General features: G+C 32.3%; 1 long non-coding RNA gene across 1 annotated transcript in view; it reads right to left on the bottom strand.

Annotated features, from left to right (window-relative positions):
• Positions 1-17,041, bottom strand: part of LOC144280927 (uncharacterized) — a 764,680-nt gene that overhangs the window by 238,834 nt on the left and 508,805 nt on the right. Inside the window, exon 7 of the long non-coding RNA XR_013349369.1 lies at positions 13,338-13,508. This is a non-coding gene — a long non-coding RNA (uncharacterized LOC144280927). The remainder of the gene's footprint in view (positions 1-13,337; positions 13,509-17,041) is intronic.

The raw sequence follows: 17,041 nt of genomic DNA, 5'->3' as shown, positions 1-17,041 counted from the left end.
AAAGAACTGGCTTTTAAGGCCTTTAAAAAAGAGCTGTCAGAGAAGTAATAAGGGAGTTGAAAGTTTATCACAGCAAGAAATGCAAATAATAATGCAAATAATATAATAATAATAATTTCAAGAAGGGAGTGAATGGCATTGTTAAATGTTACTGAAAGGTCAATTAAAATAAAGATTGAAGACTCTGAGGGTAGTGACATGTGCATGTTTGGTGACCTGTTCAACAGAAGATTCAGTGTAGTGCTGAGGTCAGAAATTAGATTGGAATAGAAAGAAGTTAGAGTCAGAGGTGAATAAATGGAGGCAACTACTACAGACAATTATATATCTCTAGAATGTTCACTCTGATGGAAAAGGAAAAAGAAGAGGGTAGCTTTGAAACCATGTGTGTGTGGCAGGCAGGGTTTAAGGAGAGTAGAGGGAGAGAGAAGAACATTTAAATTTGAGATATCAAAAAAGCTTGTAAATGTGACTTCTAAGACATTGTCTAAACTATAATTAATGTGTAAAATCAGTAAAGCTTGTATCATCTCTTTAAGGATTTCCTTCTTTCCAATTCCACAATAATAATAATAAAAAAAATGTCTTTCTAGACTTGCAACTTCAAAACTAGGATATGGTGAGCTAAAAGGGAAGTCCCAACTTCTTTTCCAATAACATGATTTTTTTGCAAATTAACCATATTATTTTGAGATGATTGTAGATTCATATGTAATTATAAGACACAAGACAGAGATCCCATACATCATGTACCTAGTTTTGCCAAATTATCACATCTTCCAAATATTATCTATTGTGTTTTTTCCCTTCCTTCTTCAGGCACTAAAATTCCTTTTTTTTACTATTTCCTTTCTGTTTGGGAAGTTTCCCATAGTCACTTTTTTTTTTAGATTATGGCCACATGGCAATACATTCTCTTCACTTTCCTCCACTTGATAATGTGTTGATTTCCCCTCTATTCCTAAGGATATTTTTGCTGGACAGGGGATTCTGGTTTGCCAGTTGCTTAATTTCAGCATTTGAAAACTTATCCGTTTCTTCTAACCTGTATGGTTTCTGATGAGAAGTCTTCTGTCACTTGAATAATTTTTACCCTCTATGTAAGGTGTCTTTTTTTCTGTGGCTACTTTCAAGAATTGTTCAGTCTGTTTTAATCAAAAGTTTAATTATGTCATATTTGCAAATAGATTTATTTCCATATGATGTTTGAGGTTCATTCAGCTTCCTAAAAATATGGACATATCTCTTGCCAAATTTGGGGAATTTTCAGCCACTTTTCCTTCCAGTATTTTTCAGCCCTGACTTCTTTCTCTTCTCTTCCAAGCCTGTGACAACATGAATGTTAGATCTTTTGTAAGAATCTCATAGGAGCCTAAAGTTATATTTATTTGGTTCAATCTATTTTCTATAGTTGTTCAGTTTAGGTAAAAAAGGGCAATAACAAAGGTAAATAGGAAAGGATAAATATGAATCATAGAAATGTTCAAATAACCTCAAACTGAGCAGAAAAAGAGGAAAAAAGAAACAAAAAACAAGGAACAAATGGAAAACAGTCAACAAAATGGCAGATCTGATTCAACCATATAAATATTTATATTAAATTTGAATTGACTAAGCAGGCAATCAAAAGAGATTATGAGTTTGCAGATAAAAGCAAGATCTAACTATATGCTATCTACGAGAAGCCAGATGTATGCATAAAAACATGTATGAAGTAAAATAATGGATAATAATATATCATATGAATATTAGTGGACAGAAGTGGGAGCAGCTTTATTAATAACAGACAAAGTAGACCTAAGAATAAAAAATGTTATTAAGGATAAGAGGAATATTACATAATTATAAAGGGATTAACTCTCCAAAAAGATATGACTCCTATATGTCTACACATCTAATAATAGAGCTTCAAATACATGCCACAAATGTGATAGAACTGAAATGAGAAACAGACAAATCTAAATAAAAGTATAGTTAGAATCTGCAACCTATCCCAGTAATTATTAGAACACATAGACAGAAAATAAGTAAGAATGTACACCTGAACAACACTACAATCCAATTAGGCCTAATTGGTATTTATAGAGCATTTCACCCAATAATAGAGGTGGCCCCACAGCCATGAAAGAAATGATGAGGAAATACTACAATTTTATGCCCAAATATTCCACAACTCAGAACAAACAGAACAATTCCTTGACAGACACAAAAGACCAAGTCTACCAGTGACTCAGAATAGATAACTTGAATGATCCTATATCTATCTAATAAAAAAATTAAATTCAAAGTTTATTTTATATTTTTTAAAGATTTTATTTATTGATTTATTTTGACAGAGAGAGAGGAGAGAGAGGCAGGCAGACAGAGAGGGAGAGGCAGACTCCCTCGTGGGCAGGGGCTGATGCAGGGCTCAGTCCCAGGACTCTGGGATCATGACCTGAGCGAGATGCTTAACCAACTGAGCCACCCAGGCACCCCCAAAATCAAAGTTTAAAACTTTCCAAATAACACCAACACACACACAAACATGCATATACACCTCAAGGCTAATGTGATTTTACTGATTAATTCCATCAAATATTTAAGGAAGAAATATCATTTCTATACAATCTATTCCATAAAATACAAAAACACTTTCTAACTCACTTTATGAGGACACTTATATCCTAAAATAAAAATCAGAAAAATATGATAAAAATTATAAACTAATATGTCTCATGAATATAGACACAAAAAAATCCTCAAAAACATATTGATAAATTGGATCCAGCAATATATAGAAAAGTAATACATCATAATCAAGTGGGATTTTTCCCAGGAAGGCAAAGCTGGTTCAACATTTAAAAACCAACTAATGTAATTCATTATACTAAAAGAATAAAGGAGAAAAAAATATATGATCATCTCAAAGGAAACAAAACAAAATAAATTTCTGGCAAAACTCGACATCCATTGATGAAAAAGTGGTCTGAAAACTAGGAATAGAAAGGAAGCTCCTTAACCTGGTAACAGGTGGAAACAATGTAAGGATGCCTCTATCATAATTTCTACTCAACACCATAACTAGTACAAGAAAGCAAGAAAAAGTAATACAAAGCATAGAGACCAAAATGAAGAAATAAAGCTGTGTCTACTTGCAGATAACATGGCTGTCAATGTAGATAATCATAAATCATAAATAAATAAATCATAAAAATAATAATCAAAAATCATAAATCAAAAATATCAAAAGCACTGATAAATGAGTTTGTTAATAAGCACAAGTAATACTTTACTTTTTTATTTTAAGTATTATTTCCAAATGGGATGGGAGGCAGGAAGGATGGGGGAAGATAAGGTTATGCACAGTATTAGCATGAAGTAACTCCCATGGCCAAAGTTAGAAAAATTTAATCAATACCATAATGAATAATAGTGTTGAACCGTAATCCAAAAAAATGAAATAAATACCCATAATCAGTTCAACCAACATAAATATATAACTGAATGAATAAATTAATGTGGAAGAATAAATAATTCTTCCTTCTACAAAACAAGTCTAAATAAGTAAATACTGCCATAAAATTAAGCTTTTCTTCCTCTTCAATAGAAAGTAGCTAAATTAATATCTCCTCTTCAATTCCTACACTTAAAGATTTTGTCAGTTGCAATGACACAATTATATTTCCATAATCTTATAAACTGAAGTTTGAAGATGCGTTTTAAATATTTCAGAAGAGAACTTTAAAGTGCCTCTCTTCTTATAACATTATTTTTCTAACATTTGTGCACACACCAGCAACTTCACAAAATCTCTTGAAGAAAAAAAATATTCATTTTTGGCTCTAGAAATGTGGCAATGAAGCAAAGCAATTTCTCTCAAATCTCTTCATTTCTACATGCTTTTCTACTCTCGTTACTCTCACCAGTTTCAGCATCTACCCCAAAGTATAATGATGGAAAGATCTTTTAGCAGGTATCATCTAAGTATATTTACTCTCTCAAAGCACTTGAATTTGGTTACTTTAGCTGGTTTCTGGAAACACATGACCTTCCCTGGAAAGGACTATTTCTTATAGTCTTGCTTCTCAATATTGTTAGATGCAAAGTATTTTACTAACATTTTCTTTGGTTCAAGCAGACTTTTAACTTGTAGTAGTGCCTATACATTTTATATAAGCACATGACAAACTGGTCCAAAAATTTTTAATATGTTATATAGTTGGTTGAAGAAGATTGATCCAAGGATTCTATTCTCTTTCTGTTTGTGGTTTATAATTCCATTTCTTTTCACAGTCTTAGCATTCCTTTCTGAACACACAATTGTAGGACAAAGATAAAATATCTTACGCTCGTAGTGTATAAATCATAAATTGTTCAAAATCTTCACTGTTCAATTGTCAATGAAATTTCATGACAATTTTCTTATTTTGTCTCTATAAATATTTCTTTAATGAAATTCATTATGTTGCTAGCAATTTGAGACCAAGAAATTTCTCAGCAAGCCAGTCAAAGGAAGACTGAATTCATTATTACCCACTGAGCTGTCAGATTTAAAGATGATTTCTTATTATTTAGACCCGTTCAGAGGTCCACTATAGAAGAAACAGAAATAGTTAAATTACTAACATCACTAATCTTCAGGTATACAGCAGAATATAATACAGAAAGAAAATTTTCAGTATAGGAATGTAGATGTAACACCGTACCCTAAAATTTATACTGTACATAGATCTCAAAAATCCTCAATGTTAGGCAGCCTGGGTGGCTCAGCGGTTTAGCGCCACCTTCAGCCCAGGGTGTGATCCTGGAGACCTGGAATCGAGTCCCATGTAAGGCTCCTTGCATGGGGCCTGCTTCTCTCTGCCTGTGTCTGTGCCTCTCTCTCTCTATGTCTCTCATGAATAAATAAATAAAATCTTTTTTAAAAATCCTCAATGTTTATTTAAAAAGGTTAGTAGCTACAACAATTATTTCAACGTTTCATTTAAACTTTAGCCACTGAATATGTAAAACCACAGTACTATCTTCTTAAAAGCATTCTTATAAAATCTATTACCTTGAAGGATGATTGATGAGAACAAGATTATTTTGACTACTTCATTTTTCTGCAACAACTGGTTTTCTTCACTCTTTAAACATTTTATTATTCTTGGATATTTTAATATTAAAAATATTAAAAATTGTATATTTTCCAAAAAACTAATATCTAAGTATTTCTTATTACTGATGTTACTTTTAACACTTTTAAATTTCAATTTCCAATTGCTTGATGCAAATACATAGAACTATAATTGATTTTTTTGTATATTGAATTAGGAACACACTAAAAAAATCACTTATTGGTTCTATACAAGCTTTGTTGTATTTAAGATAGAATTTTATACTAAGACAATCATTTTGTCCTTGAATAATAACAATTTCCCTTTGTCCCAGACATCAGACTCTAGGAAACCATATCAAGAAAAGAAGTAAAAAATAAGAAGGAAAAAAAATTCCCCAATGACTCAGAAATAGAGAACAATATCCCACTTCTCCAACTTCCCTTCATTTCAACTGGCCAGACCCATTCCTCTGAGAATATGACCTCACTTAGCTCAATGGTATGTGATAAATTAAGGTCCGCTGAAAGGATTAACTGAGATCAATTGATATAACACATGTGAAAGCATTTGTATTGCATAATATTATTTAGGATTGAGTTTCTTTAGGATTATTCTTTTCAGTTAGCGCTTTCATATTTTCATATTTTCTTAAGTTGCAGATTTGGTATATTTTCTTTACCTAAAATTTTTATTGATGCTTTATACCATGACCTTTGAAAGGTTACTACAAAAACATGACACACTATTTTCATTTCCTTACAAGAGAGAAAGAGAAATAGAGGAAGACTTTAAATTAGTTAAAAGTTTAAAATCATCTTTCACCTCCTTATGAAGTATGGATTTTCAACAATGAAAACAGGGCTTGAGTTGAAAGAACAATTCTTGAAAGTTTTAGTCCTTAAACTGAACTACTGATCTTCTATGCTGAAACCTAAGGAAGCTCTCAAGAGATAGAAGACCATGTGAGTTCTTTCTCTTGCTCAGGCAAGTTCCTCATTACAGGCTTCCAGTAAACAATCATAATATCTCTCACCAAATAAGGCTGCATCCTTAATTTGGCTGGCTTCCAAACAGAAAGGCAAAAAATCTTTAAAGAAATAAAGATAAGGAGAAAAGGACAGAGAGAGAGAAATGAGTGAAGCTGAATTTTAATAGTGATTTTTGGATATGGTTATATTTCTACCTCCTCTAGTTTTGCCTCTTTTAAAACATTTTTATAAAGACAGGAAGCATCTATGGCCAGAATAAGCATGACCTTATTAGTCTTTGTAAAACAATGAAAGAGAGGAACATTTATTACAACTTTTCAGCAAAATACACTCTTCTAAAAACAAAACTGATTTCAGTGTGAGAGTATAATACATACAAGTGGCCTTCAAGGAAATTCATTTTATATATGGATTAAAGGTATACAAAGCTCCTTCTTCCCCTTGGCTTTAATAATGTATGCCAACCTTTGGTAACATAAGTGGATGTTTCGGTTTTCATCTGTGTCGAAGCAGTTATATTTCATAGTTAATGAATGAATGGGCAATCCCTACAGAGTTGATGGGCTGGGTGCCTTTCCCTTTGCTGATTGAATTAATTTACTGTTCCAGGCCTCCGATGCCCACTCACTAACACCCCCAGGCACTTTCTAAAGTAATTATGATTCCATTTAAAGCCTCTATTGAAATAAACTTTGATGATAAAAATAATAATTTCCTTCAGTTCACTATCCTGAATTGTTTTAATGTTTAGCAAACAACTCTCCAGAGCCACTTTCACTCTCTAATTTGTCCTGTCTCATTCTTATTGGAAAGCACAGGACAGAGGCGTTTTGAGAGTTTGTTCTGAAGCTTCTAAGTAAGATCTCCCTTTGATGGGATTGATTTGGAAACCACTCCGACTCACTAGGGAGGCCTTTATTGCATTCACTTGGAACTGTTTCTAAAATGACCTTAAAAGTAATTCTTTAAATTTTCCACAGGAGGAAAACAAATATAAATTCTCCAAATATCATTTTTTCCATTTTTGGTAAAGGAAAACTGGCCCTATTCAACTCTTCCATCTTGTTAGAGTTTTTTATATTGTCAACAAAACCATAATTGCAATATAAGACCATAATTTTAAAAGAAAACTTAAAAATTCACTTTGCATGGAAAGCTTCCAAAAGAAAAAAAATGTCCCAAGTTTGGAAAATAGCCAGTAAAGTATAGTTAAAATTTGAAAAAACACTTTAGGAAGATTTATTTTTTCAGAAAGTGTTATATTTGGAAATTGGAATACATGGCCTAATTAATGTTTAATGCTGGCACACAAAGGCAAAGAGGAAAGAAGCCAAGTTTCAATGGCCACTTCCCTAAAGAGAAATAGAAACTTCATAATCAATCAACATGAAGCATTTATTGTGCAATCTATTATATGTCTATCATTAGTCTATGTGTTGTAGGGAATACAAAAGAAAGAAATTAGAGGCTTTGCTTCATTGTGGGATGACATCAAATGATTCAGATAGCTAGCTATCTGACCTCAACTTGCTCTGAACCTAAGATTTTATTAAGAGGTACTTCAATGAAAAGGCAGGATTTAAACTGACCCTTGAAGGATATCTAAGGTCTGAATAGATGGGGGGGTCAGAGTGACATAAGGAGAGCATTTAAGGAAGGGGAAACCACAGGCTTACTTTTAGGGCCATTATTTCACCCTGATGAGAACTGTGCACGCTTGCCGTAGAGTATTGTAAAGCTAGGTTGTGTCTGCTATGTTGAATCCGGAAGACATGTAGAGACGTGCTAAGACTCAGAGTTACTGAATTCACACCAGGGAAATGGGGCAATAAAATTGACATTTAAGGACAACTGCAAGAAAAAATTCTGTAAACAGGACAATTGAAAGAACTCCATAGAAGTCCAGGCATGAAGAAATACAAGAATAACTAGGGCTCCAGCTTCAAGAACAAAGAGAAAAGGCTAGAAATGAATGATATTTTGAAAAAGGAGATATGGGAATTAGATAAAAGAATTACATCAAGATGATTATATAGGATCCAGTCTAAATAGCAGAGGAAAAGGTAGTTTTTTGGGCAGAATCAGTAGAGTTTGGACAAAGGGTGTTTTTAACAAGGATCGTGTCTGTGTGTGTGTGTGTGTGTGTGTGTGTGTGTGTGAGAGAGAGAGAGGGAGAGAGAGAGAGAGAAAGAGAGAGGGGGGAGAGAGAGAGAGAGAGGTGTAATAAAGATGGTAGAAGGGAGAGAATAACCAATACAATGGTTTTCAACTCAAATGTTGATTCTGGGGTGATGGTCAGACATTTAAATGATGACTTCTAAGCAACAGTTTGAAAAAATTACAGGATAAGAGCAAGAAACAATAGAATATTCTGGGAAGCCTGAAGCCAACCAGATGACATTCAATAGATTTTCTTGAAAGAAACAATATCTTTTTTTTAGCCTATTTCATGATTTATCAATTATTCTTACCTCTATGATTTCATCCATCCCTATTACATAGGGTTGGTGACGAGGTTATATATGAATAAATTGTGCCAACTGTAAAGGGCATTATAAATCTATATGTCACCATTACATCCTATGTTATCTATACATTATTTTCTAAAAAGACACTATTTCCCTGCTCTTTAAGTGTAAGCTACACAGAGTGATTTCCTTATAAAGAATTTGGTATAGAGAAAGAGAAAAGAGACTTTATAGTGGAGAAAGGTGACTAAAACTACCTCTGGCAGGTGATTGAGGCTAACATAAATAGTGGTAAGTCATGTTGATATTACATAGCTTGATATGATATGACAATGGCACTTTCCCTTTGTTGTCTTCCTCCAAAAAATTCACAATCCTAGTTTAATCATAAGGGAAAAAAACCCACACAACTCCTAATTGAGGGGCAATCTACAAAATACTTTACCAGTATTCCTCAATACTGTCAAGATCAGCAAACATGAAGAAGGTTTAAGAAATTTCACAGCGAAAAAGAGCCTGAGGGGCCAAGATTGCTGAAAGCAGTGTGGATAGGATCCCAGGAACAGAAAAAAAAAAAAGGACATAAAAGGACATTAGGTAAAAACTAGGGAAATCTGATTACTGATGTACAGAGTTTAGTTAAAAACAATGTTTCAATATCAGTTCACTAATTGTGACAAACTAATGTAAGATGACAACCATAGGGGAAAAGAAGGGTAGGATACATGGAAACCCTCTATACTATTTTTGTAATTTTTCTAAAAGCCAAAGGTATTCTAAACTAAAAAGTTTAGCTAACAATCTCTTTTTTTTACAAATTTTTGTTTTAATTTTTATTTATTTATGATAATCACAGAGGGAGAGAGAGAGAGGCAGAGACACAGGCAGAAGCAGGCTCCATGCACCAGGAGCCTGATGTGGGATTCGATCCCGGGTCTCCAGGATCGCGCCCTGGGCCAAAGGCAGGCGCCAAACCACTGCACCACCCAGGGATCCCGCTAACAATCTCTTTAAATAGAAAGAAACCACATACAACAGGCAAAAAGGAAGAGTAGAAGGAAAATGGACTTCCATTCAGTCACGAAATTTAAGACTTTTTAAAAATGTCAATATAAATTTCCTAACTAAAAAATTCTATTCAAAAGTAGATCTCTCAGGAAAAACATATATGTTGGGAATTTAAAGCCAAACAGAATAGATATTTTAGAAACATGTTCTTAAAAGATGAAAGTTTATTTAATTAAATGTTCTGAAGTAGTTGTTTTAAATGACATATATTCTAGAATTTGGTTTTATGACTTACTAGGTCTTTATTAAAATATTATTTACATTTGAAATGCCATTATAAAATTATCCTACAATGTTTATAAAACGAGATAGGGCATTTTTTCAAATTAAAGCTATACTAGTTTTTCCCTTCCTGGATTCAAGAGAACATATTTGTGCTTACTCCATTATTCAAAGCAGCTACAATTTTTAGTTACTAAAATTATTTATCCAAGAATAATTTCTAGGACTTAACCCAAATAGTTAAAAATTACTCAAAAATTACTCTTCCTCCTCCAATTACTATTTTATTCTTTTGTTTCAACTTAGAACACATAAGACTCATCTATGATAGCTTAATCTTTCACTGCAAATTTCCCCGTCTGAATTTTAGATATGAAGTCTCAAGGTCTGGCTAAGAAAATGGAAATAACAGCAAATTTGGATGGGTATGGTTTTAGCCTGTTCAAGTTTGCAGCTAGGACTGGGTGCCTGCAAATTAGGTGTCTGTGGCTCCAACCCCAAACCACTCTAAAGCAGGAGGTTTCACTGAGTTTGAAATGAAAATTAAGCCATATGCAAAGTGTTCATTACAAACAGAACACAGCTATGACTGTTGAGTAAGAAGGCAGAGGGGTGAGAAGTGCAGCAGATGAAACATTATTGAAAGTAAAGCCCTGTACCCCAGCTCATCAGCAACACTTTGTTTCCAAATCCCTTTTGGAAAGTTCTCAAACTCTTCACATCTCAGATTTTAAAAAATAAAATAAAATAAGAGATTTTAGTGATTATTTATTGTTTTCTTAACTTTACAGATATTAAAATTGAAAGGTCAGAGGTTCTGTTCTGTCCAAAGAGCATTCAGAGCTGGGATGAGAACTGTGTATCCTAACTCCTGGCTTAGTGTATTCTCTCTCAATATATCTTTCACAACTGTATTTAGAAAATGGTCTCCCATGACAGACTGAACCAGAGATTTAGGAAGCATTTTAGCATATTAAAGTTTGGATAAATCTTTTTTTTGCTAAAAAAGTAACTTTATTAAAATTGAATTTTCCAAGGGAACTGATATCATGGGACATCTTTTTTAAAGTGTTACTTTTACCACTTTGAAGAACAACACCATTGGGTAAAAATCTGTTCCATATCGTTCAAAATCACAAAAAGGACCCAACTAATGAAAATTGTTACCACAATAATGGAAGTACCAAATCTTGCTGTCTTTGAAAATATTTCCCACCTTTGACTTTCAATGGCTACCACATTTCAAACTGGCTAATGAGGCGTTCTAATTTTTAACCATCAATGAAAACCTAAAACAGATAGGGTGTCCTGCTCCACAAGATGGGGAGTGGCACTGAACACCAAGTCAGTGGGAAAATAATTTTTAAAAATCTATGATGTACAAAGTATTTTCCACAATCAAATGTTGTTTTGTTTTTAACTTCTCTAAGTGAAGAGCACTGTGAATGGAATCTAATAAGGCCAGCGACTGCTCTTGAAAGAAATTTCAGAAATGCCACAGTTTTATGCAAATCAAGAAACTAATATGTTTAATAAAACATAGAAGCCATTAGCGGAAGCCACAAGCATTATTTAAAAATAAGAATGGGATAAAACAGAACAAACTAGAAAATATTAAAGTATATCACTGCATAGAATGGTAAGTATATATATATACATATCTTGATATTGAATTTCTTATTGTATATTAATATTTTTAAAATGCATATAAAACACTGACCTAGAACATAATCTAGATATGAATAGAAGTATTTAAAAGTCTTTGTTTAACTGAAATTACTATCAAAAAGCATAAACATTTGAGACTCTTCCTGTGAAGGAGAACACTACCCTATGGACTAAGGAAAAAAATTTGGAGACTAATATATCTTATGCAGTATTCTATCTGGCTGGTTATCTATTTGTTATATCACATGTTATCCCCCCAAAAAAATCCCACAAAAAACAAACCAAAAAGACCCATGCAGGAATAGTAAGTAGAGCATATTCAAGAATGTGCAAGAGAAAGCAATAGACCAAAGAACAGAGCCAGCAGTAGGGAATATCTCGAGCACCAAATTCTGCAGCTGGAAACTAGGCTATCTAGAAGAAATGTGTTCATTATGGCAGAGGTTGGACTGAAGCAGAGAATTCAGAAAGTGTCAAGAGACGAATCTAGTTTTCATTGTTTGGACAAGTTCAAGCACAAAATTCAGGACTAATGGCTAAGTTCTGAATTTCTGGAGAGATATTAAAGGGACAGGGCACTGAAGTAATAAAAAACAAAAGTAATTATGCACTGTATCAGTGTGATTCCAGATGCAAAGAGATGCTAGAGAAGACAAAAGTGCAATGAGAATAGGCAAAGCTTAAGAGAACTCAAGCCAAAACATGAAAACCAGGTAAATTAAACAAAGTACAGGATTGGGGTTATTCAGCAATGAGAATGAATGAGTCCAGAGGAAATCAGGAGACAAATTGTACCTGAAAGTAAATAGGGGGCAGCAGTGAGTATTTAGTTATTTCTTAATTCCATTCATATGTACCTGGATTTATTTGTTAATATGCTGATTAACTCATAAATTTAAAAAATATATATTTCTTAAATCCCTAGTGTGTGATAGGTATAACTTCAAGGCCAGGATTTTTAACAATAAAACCTGCATTCCTTAGAGTAGGCATTATAAAATCAGAGTAGGTTGCAGGGCAAATCCTAGCATTGAAGCATGTAAGATTAAAAGCAAAATAAAATTGAGATGCTCCTTGATATAGGCATATTGACATCAAAGAAAGGATGTAACTATCACTACCTTGAAACTGAGGTATAAATGAAAGATGTAAAGAACAGATAAATAAGTAAAATCAGAATAACGTTCAGGGATCTTTTATGGTAGAGCCAAATAATCCTGTACACTGCAATATGGCTCAGTTCAAAAAAGAATATTGATAAAGATAACTCTGTCACTTTAAAAATATGACATTATAGAATAACCAGCATTTCTTAACTATATATCATGCACATGTATGTATTATCTTATTGACTTCTTGTTATAAACTAACTATTCCCAATTTATACTTGTATTATCTATTTACAAATAAAAATAAGTAAACTTATGCTTAGAGATGTTAAGTAACTTACCCTTGATGACTTCATTATTAAATAGGAGGACTTGATATTTGAATCTAAGTTTATTTGACCAAAGTCTGGTTGCTTAACTGCTTCTCTAATTTTAACATAATCAATTAAGGCAGAAAAAGTTATATACTTGAGAAATATTATAGATGGTATTCACCCCCATCAAGCTTATAGTCCTCCTGGGATTAAGAGATTTGAATATATAAAACAGAAAGTAATTTTAAAGAGTATCTAAAATTCAAAATGAGTGATGTCATGGACACTGGAAATCATTCTATGTTGCATCCTTCTATATTGCAATAAATGAAAGAGAAATAGAGAAAAATTGAGAATTCACTCAGGTTTTGAGAGCATGTTTTAATAAAGGAGAGGAGAAGGAGAATATACTTACAATTAAGAGAAAACTGGAGGTGATGTGGAAGTCAAGAAGCTAGAGCAAAGGCTCACAGCTGAAGATATGCTTCCTGTGGAATGTAGTTTATTCAATCCTGATCCAGCACTCTGACACAATTAATTTGTTCGACTTTAATGGTAACCTGTTTCATGTTAATGTTGTTGATACCTAAGATATCCAAAGTAATCAGTCAGCTTCTGAGGTCATTATTAGGTCAATAATTATTACCTAAACTATTCAAAAATCATTTTAAGAGACTACTGCCAGGGTTAGCTATAATTTTGCTAAAAAAAATTCAAATTGGCAATATTTTTTCTCTAAGGACTATTAACCCAGGGACAGTTGTCTGAATTAAAAGAAGAAAAAAATGATTAACATTCACTTTTTATCTTCACAATTTAATAACTAGCAAATACTGAGGTGAGTGTAGGGGGAATTTAAGTATATCTCTGACCAAAGAACCAGCAATATACATCTTTCAGTTGAGCAGTCTATACTGCTATCATTGCCCTTAAATTAAAAGCTGGTTGAAAATACACATTTCATTTAATATTATTATTTCTGAATCTCACAATACTTATAACTATATAGAAAAATCTTTCATTCATTCACTTCATAAAAACATATTTGAAAGGCATCTATTATAAGCCTGACACTGTGCTAGACTCTGGGGATACAATCAAGAACCAAAAAAAGAAACACAGAAAGACATTAATCTAACAAATATATGTTATTTTTAAATTGTGCTAAAATTAAAGGTGGTTCTTTAAAAAGAGAAGAAATTTAATAAATTCCAGGCTAACTGTTAAACAGATAAATCAAGAAAAAAGTGATGAAACAAATCATCACTATCACAAATAAAAGACATTAAAAATATATAGGGAAATTTAATGATTAATTTTATGCCAGTATACCCATTTTAGATTAAATGAACAAATTCTTAAAAAATAGAACCTGCCAGGCTACCACATGATGAAATATAAAATAGGGATGATTTTATATCTATTAAAGAAACTATATTTGTTGAGAAGTTGTCCCACCAACAGTATTTTAGGCCACATGATTTTCTCTGTCAATTCTTTAAGAAAGAAATAATATTAATCTCATCCAAAATCTTTCAGAAAGCAGAGAGAAAGGATCATTTTGCAACTTGTTTTATTGAAGTCAGCATGACCCTGATATCAAAGCCAACAAAGTAATTACCAAAAAAAAGATTATAAACTAATATATATTGTGAACACAGACTCAAAAATCATTAACAAAATATTATGAACTCTACGCCAGCAATTTATAAAAAGGATAATACATTATAAACAAGTGGTGTTTGTTCCAGAAATTCAAGGTTTGTTTAATAGCTAAAAATCATTGTAATTTATCATATTAACAATTTAAAGAAGAAATCCATGTGGTCATCTCAGCAAATGTAAAGAATGTACTTGACAAAATTTAACACCTATTCATGATTAATACTCTGTGTAAACTGGGAAAATCATTTAATAAAGAATATCTATGAAAAACTACAGTTAATATCAGTTTTATTTTGAAATATCAAAATACCACCTATAGTAGGAACAAGGAAAGGATGCTTACTTTTACTTGATTTATAATTGTGCTGGAAGTCTCAGTCATTGCAATAAAATAAAAAAATAAAATACACAAAGATTTTTTGAATGTAAAAATCTCTCTCCTTGCAGATAATATGAATGTTTATCTGGACAATACTAAGGAATCTACTGAAATACTGTTCTAACCATGGTAAATTGTGTTTTCAAAAATAGTCACTACACAATTTCTGGTGCCACATGATCTTACAGAATCTTGCTACTCCCCTATCAGAATCTTTCTTCTTTTCCTTGAAACTGGGAAATCTTGTGACTGACTTAAAAAAATACATTGGAGGTTAGGGCTTTGACATATAAATTTGGGGGTGGAGGGAGACATAAATATTCAATTAACAGCACACTACGAATTACAAAAGATTAAAGAAAAAATTAAAGATTTAAGGTTTATATGATGTTCAGAGATAAAAAGACTACTTTAGTAAGATTTTATCAATTCTCCCCAAATTTAACAATGGATTTAATACAATCTAAATAAAAATATCATCAGCCTTTTTTGTAGGAATTGACAATTGGATTCTAAAATTTATAGGAAATTTAAATTTCCTTTGCTATTTAAATCACAATTGCAAAATCTATCTTAAAAAAAAAAAAAAGAACCAAATTGGAGGGTTTACAAATAACTAATAATAAGACCTACTATAAAACTATAATAATCAAGATCACAGTCTAAAGATAGGCCAAAAAAATAAATAAATAAAGGAAGAACAACAATGCAACAAAATCAGAGCCCAGAAATAGACCCATGTGATCATTTAATTTCTGAAAAAGATTCCAAAGCAATCCAATGTGGAAGAAAAAACTGAATATCCATATTAAAAAATAGCCTCAACCCCTGCCTCACAACATACACAAAAATTCATTTGAGGAGGTATATAGACCTGAACACAAAAAAACAAAGCTACACAATTTATATAAGAATACATGAAATAATATATTCAATAGAGGTAGGCTAATGTTTCTTAAGCATATCACACAAAGCAATTTGGACCAAAAAAGAAAAATGTGATTAACTAGACTTCATCAAAATTAAGACTTCTCCCCAAAAGCCACCATTAAGAAAATAAATGCCAAGGCAACAAAGTCCACAAATATTCACAAAACATTTATCTGACAATGAACTCTAATCCAGAATGCATGAAGAACTTCTACAATTCAATTAATTAAAAAAACAACCCAAACTAGGAGAGAAGGGATGGGTGGTTCAGTAGGTTAAGCTTCTGACTCCTGATTTCAGCTCAGGTCATGCTCTCAGGGTTGTGAGATCAGCCATCCACTGGACTCCATGCTTAGTGGGGATGCTGCTTGAGATTTTCTCTTTCCCTCTCCTTCTGCCCCTCCCCACCACACACAAGTACAAGCGTGCCCACTCTCTTTTTCTATCACATTAATAAACTTTTAACCCAAATTTAAAAAAGAAATAGTTAAAAGATTTAAACAGCTCACTGTTGAAGATATATAAATGACTAATAGTACATGACAAAGTTCAACATCTTTAATCATCATGGAACTGCAAGTCAAAATCATAATGAGGTACTGTTATACTCCCCCAGAATGGCTAAAATTAAAGACAGACAACCCCAAAGTTGGCTAGGATGTGGAATAACTGGAACTCTCATATGTTGCTGGTGAGGATGTAAAGTATAACCATTTAAAAAACAATTTAACAGTCCCTAGAACTTTCACCTTATTCAACATACTTATACCATTCTCAAAAAATGCACCTAACTCTATGACCTAACAATTCTACTTCTAGGAACATATGAATGAAAAATGAAAGCATATGTCCACAACAACATTGCATAAGAATATTCATAGCTCCTTTATTCATAAAATCTGCAAACTGGAAAAAAGCCCAAGAGTCTGTTATCTAAAAATGGTTAGTGACTGCTATATATTCATACAATGATCATTACTTGATAATTGAAAGGAACAAACTAATCATACACATAATATAAATAAATCTCAGAATCAATTTGCTAAATGAAAAAAAGCCTAAAAAAAAAAAAAAGAAAAAAAGCCTTACACAAAAGAATTTATACTACATGAATTGATTTATATGAAGTTCTGAAATAGGTAAAA

This window comes from Canis aureus, chromosome 12 (assembly GCF_053574225.1).
Source record: "Canis aureus isolate CA01 chromosome 12, VMU_Caureus_v.1.0, whole genome shotgun sequence".
NCBI classification, from domain to species: domain Eukaryota; kingdom Metazoa; phylum Chordata; class Mammalia; order Carnivora; family Canidae; genus Canis; species Canis aureus.
Note: the sequence above shows the minus strand (reverse complement) of the source record. Positions and strands in the feature narration are given on the sequence as shown.